Here is a 5,453-nt window from a genome sequence, read left to right on the forward strand (position 1 = left end):
TTGGGAAAATAACCTTGACTGGAAAGAGCTGTGGTCACTCCTCACTGAGAGTTGTTCATTTTGAGTAAAGGTCAGCTGCTTGAGTCAGAGGGATGGGAAACACAGGTGCAGGAAAATTACAAGTTATTAATACTTTATTTCTGTGAGTATTCAGATGACTGGGCCTCAGAATATCATCTTCAAAACAGGCTACCATGACTGCTGCAAAGATAGCACCTGTGATAATTCAGTTATACAGCAATATCTATACAGAAATAAATGATATTTCATAATATATAATCACAATTTTTACTGTAAAAAGAAATTATGTTCTTAGGAAAGTGGATCATAACATAGGTGGGTCATATACAAAAATATGGATCTTTGTGATTATATTTAACATGATCTGAGAGAAAAAAAACAGAACTTTTAAAACATGAGTGTTTTTTATCTTTGGCTTTGGAAATTTTTTTCGTAATATCATTCATATCTCAATTTTTCCAACACCAATACTATTCATTCAACAGCATTTTACTTCAAGGATAGTCTAAAACTTGAGCAACATGTTCAAACTCTTCCATTCTCACCAACAAGTAATATGCTGTGTTTGTCCTTTATGCGGCAGTATTCCAGTGACATGCAGGGATCTCATCTCAGGAATAGGGAAATTTGTAGGTTGTATACATGTTGGTTTTTGTAACTGTCTAGTTGTGTATTTTGTAACATGCAGAACCAACCAAGCACATTAATTCTAATCCCAGTCATTTATGAATAAGGGCACAGCAGAAAGGAGAGGGATAGCATCACAGGAAGGAAGAAAAAAATTATAATGACTGTGGAAAAACTTGTACCTGATAAGTCATGAACCTGCAGCCTCATGCGTGAAGGTGTTCCAAGTGCCACTAAGGCCTCCTCCAACCTTTTAATAAGCATTTGTGGCCAAGTAAACCCTTCCACACGTGGAAAGTGTATGCAAATGTAAGGCATCTGCATGCTGAGGAAAAATGTGCATGTGCTGATGAAAGAAATCCTAACCTGTATCTGTGAGGGGAAGGGTGAGGAAATGTAGTAGTTGCATTAAGTAGTTGTATTAACTTATATTTCACTCTGTCATAAGATTGACTTGTTCGAGGCCATGTTTTTTTGCACAGTGGAACATCTTGTCAAATAATAGGTAGCCCAGCCCAGCTCAGCCCTTGTCTCCTTTCACTGGTTCTTCTTTTTTATTTTGACTGTTGAGATTAACTTAAAAGTTGAAGCAAAGACAGAGGCCCACATTCACACTTAGCAACGCTGCTTGTTCCTATAGGCCCTCATCATCAACACAGTGAAGATATTCTAAAAAAAACTTAAAGGGGATGTTTGAAGTATGACACCGAGACCTATGGAAAACTCTTGAGGGGTTCGGTGTAAGGATCAGAGGACCATGAACAACGAGTGGATTGAGTTTGGGTTCAAGAAGAGGAAAAGAAGAAAAAAGGAGGGATGAGTGTACAAGGCTTCCAGACCCAAAGGGCAGCCCTCAAGGAGCTTTAGAAGAGTTGGACGGATAAAAAAAAAAAAGTCTCTTTTTATTGGAAGTTAGACAGCGATATGGGGGGAAATTCCCTCTGATTGAGCAACCCACCCCTCAGATCAAAGTGTTTGTGTGAAATTTGTGTCTGTGTGAATGCAAAGCGGTGCTTTACTTGTAGTGTAGTCACCCGCTCCTTAAGGTTAGAGTAGAAGAACCTAAAGGTGTGAAGGAATGAAGCATTAAAGATATGGAAATAGGAAACTGTTATGATACAGCATACTACAGCACTATTTGTCCTCATACTGATAACATACATACTTACAGACTTAGCATGTTGCAGTGAGCTTTGATTTAGAGTTTCTATTGAAGAACGCCGTTCCATAGTGCCGTGTTAAAACAAATTTGACTTTTTCCCTCTATTGTGTTGCACTGTATTGTGCTGAGTCACATTTTATTTTTGCCATTGTCTTGTACTAAACTGTTTTGTATCACATCATGTTTCTCACTTTATTACAGTATAGTACTTTAAATCAGAAAAAGGAACTTTTCATCATCCTGACAGGCCATATTGTCTGCACCTTCCTGCCACCTGCAGCGTCTTATTGTATTGTTTTGTAAAATTTCCCATCATGGTAATATTACCTCAAGTAAAGCTGCCTTCTTGTCAATTCAGAATGGACAAACCCGTTTATGTATCTCGTCGGATGCGAGCGCTCCATCTCCATCGATGTAACTACACAGCGGGAGCATTAAAGTCTGCCAAGTATGTTGGTCAATTAATACATATAGTGGGAGTTAACACAACATGCAAGAATAATAAAAGTTTAACTGTCTCTGTCTAACCCTCTGTAACAACAGTGAACATTGACCTTCACTTCATTAACCAGACTCATAAGTACCAACACCAGAATGTCACTCCCACACTCAAGTTTTAAGCAGTTTAACCGAACACACAGACAGTTTTTCAAAGTGATTCCCCACAGCTCTTTTTAAATTATGTCTCTTTTCTTCTCAGTACATTTTCTTACCAGTTGTTGTTGTGAGAGAAATGTTAGAACTATTCCGTATTTCTTGTGGTATGCCCAGTTGTCACTGGTGTCTTTCTTGTAACTCAATGTGTTTGCACTGTAGTTGTGGGAGTTGCTCACTTTCTAATGGGAGTCTGGTCTTTTTCCTCTTTCATGTCAGATGTTATGAGACACTGAAGGTGGTCAAAAGTCACAACCTCTCTGACAAGCTTATTAGCCTGCGGGTGTTGACCTCTCTGCCTACATAGGTGTCTTGTCCACCTTAAAAGACGTGTCATGTTACAACTGGCATTTCTTGATGACTTTTTTAGCCCTAGATTTAAACGGGGCCCAGACTTGAAGACCTATCATTTAGCTTCTTTCATGTCAGATCTTATGAAATATAAAAAGGACTCAAAGTTAATTTTCTTTTTAACTGCAATTTATTTGGAGCAAGAATTTGATAACTTTGTGCATTCAGTAAGTTCACTCAATTCAAAGCTTTATGTATGCGTGTGTGTTTTGTAGACACATCTACTTTTGTTTTCCCATTCAAACTAAACTTCCAATCACACAGATGCCTCAGGGGGCACCCAGAGTTGAACTGTGGACCTCTTGATCTGCAGTCAAATGCTCTGCCACTGAGCTATACCCCCTTATCTGTGAGAGGTATTCAGACTGGATATCAATAAATCTGGATTATACAAAATACATAGGCCCAGCCCAACTTCCTCTGACTGAACAACCCATCCCTCAGAACTGGGCCTTCATTATCAGCAGCATCAATGTCCTAATAGTTTCCACTTAACACTTAACCACTAAACACTGATGCATAAAGATAGGCTGTATATTATTACACCGTAAGGCTTTCTTTTTTTTTTTAAATGGTTTTCAATCACATTTTATTTCACTGTGTAATCTTGCATTATGATAATATTTTATCGGCTGCATCTGTGCATTAATTTGTGGTGTCACTAAGACTACATACATGATTAGATCTGAGAATACTGCTTCCCCAGAAAACATTGCCAGGGGGCACCCAGAGTTGAACTGAGGACCTCTTGATCTGCAGTCAAATGCTCTGCCGCTGAGCTATACCCCCCCATAAAATATGCACATAACAGCTGCAACTCAACAAAGTATGTTCAGGTGATGTAAATCAGATCTTTATGTCTTCTTTTTGTCTTGTTTCAAGCACTGTCAGTGTTTACAGAACACACTTGGTGTTATCTCACAAAAACAGTGATTGGAGTTGCCGTGCCTTTTAATCACAATGTGCCTCACTGTGTTACATTGCATTATGATGTATTGTCACTTTATAACTCTTGGCTGCAGGGGTCTCATGCTAAGGAGGAGTGTTTTTCTTCATGTGTGTGCCTAATACCACGGGGCACAGTCAGAGGTCTTTCTGTATCTGAACACGTTAGATCTGTTTTTGTGGTGTCAAGGTGACATACACCGTGGTAGTTTAATGGATGGCTTTGTGAATGACAACACAACGCTGCCGATAACTGCTGCAGTTTTGTCTAAAGTTTTAAAGTGTAATCTCTTTAACTCCACCTTTTAAACCTTCAGAAACTTTTGACAGAAAAGTCAAATACTGAGTCAATCCTCCCAACAGACAATAACCATAGCAACAGCCTATCAACAAAGCATATATATATATAGTGATGGGTAATCAATGTTTATTTATTTCCAAAAAGACTCGTTCAAACATTTTCATCCTAGGAGAGATTAGACTTTGACGTGGACGAAGTTCTGCTAAAAAATGGCACATATCAGTCAGCAGTGGTAAAGATGATGCAGTTCAGTCATGCTGTCATGTGTTTATCACTAATCAGGTCAACCATCATGAGTTCTATATAAAGTAATAACAACAGCATCCAAAGTTGTCACGGTAATGGGAAAAAAATGTCCACTGCATGTCTTCCTGCTTTTTTCAGTGGTCAAATCATCCGCATGCAAACAGACTGCTGCACACCAGTGTTACATAGTGTCACATTATCTTAGTTACTGTACATGAAGATCAGACATCTCAAATTACTTTGTGGATTAAAGCTTTTTTAAACAGTTCAAGTTTTTATGACTTGAATAACACTTTCAAAAGTACAATGTGTCTGTCATATTTGTGTTTATAAGTATGATAATAACAGATTTCTTGAGTGTCTTTAAGGGAAATTCTTCACATGTCTGAATGTCTCTCCATGAACAATCATCATTGTATAAATTTGCTTGTGCCTTTTGTTTTCAATTTGTTTGACAGTGTGAGTTCTTGTGCTTCACCTGCACACAGTGCTCTGACGTCCTCCCCATCTACACACCTGAGATGAATCACTAATCAACAAACAGACTCCGGTAAAGTTTTATATATTTATATATTATATATTATATATATATATCATCTTAATTTGCTCTCCATTCTTCAGTGGATTGTTAGGCCATCTTTGTGGTTTTATGCAATGACTGATCTGTCTTTTTTATGTCTTCAGCCCTGCCAGACTGCCTTCTTCCTTTTGAACCCAAATTCATTGATGAACACTACCTCCAAAATTTCTACACACACCAGCTCAGGGTGTGTTCGCCACCTGGTATCCTGGTCGGATGATATTGACTGCATTGTTTCCAAACCACTCAGCAGCTTTTCAGCTTATTAACTCCTTAGTCCTTACTGAAAAAACTTTTCCAGTTTACTCACCACCGAGCTTTCTTTTGAATGCATGAGGCGCCAGTTTATAATCTGATTTCAGCCAATGTTCAAGGAGAGATTTTTTTTCACAAGTTGACTCTGTTGAAATTTTATGAGGTCCTAATCAAATGTCTGTGACATGCTTTGGTCCAAATATCTCCTAAAAACAATCAAACGGCTCCTTTTTCTACAATGAATTTACACTTCAATTCATAGTGATTTGTTATGGGGTTTCCAAACAGACTGGATACAGACAAAGACTTTG

General features: G+C 38.2%; 2 non-coding genes across 2 annotated transcripts; both read right to left on the reverse strand.

The window, feature by feature from the left end:
* Positions 1-3,086: 3,086 nt before the first annotated feature.
* On the reverse strand, positions 3,087-3,158 carry trnac-gca (transfer RNA cysteine (anticodon GCA)). The gene has a single exon. It is a non-coding gene; the product is annotated as a tRNA-Cys (tRNA).
* Positions 3,159-3,532: 374 nt separating this feature from the next.
* Positions 3,533-3,604, reverse strand: trnac-gca (transfer RNA cysteine (anticodon GCA)). Its single transcript has one exon. It is a non-coding gene; the product is annotated as a tRNA-Cys (tRNA).
* Positions 3,605-5,453: the final 1,849 nt, after the last annotated feature.

Source organism: Odontesthes bonariensis, chromosome 4 (assembly GCF_027942865.1).
Source record: "Odontesthes bonariensis isolate fOdoBon6 chromosome 4, fOdoBon6.hap1, whole genome shotgun sequence".
NCBI classification, from domain to species: Eukaryota; Metazoa; Chordata; class Actinopteri; order Atheriniformes; family Atherinopsidae; genus Odontesthes; species Odontesthes bonariensis.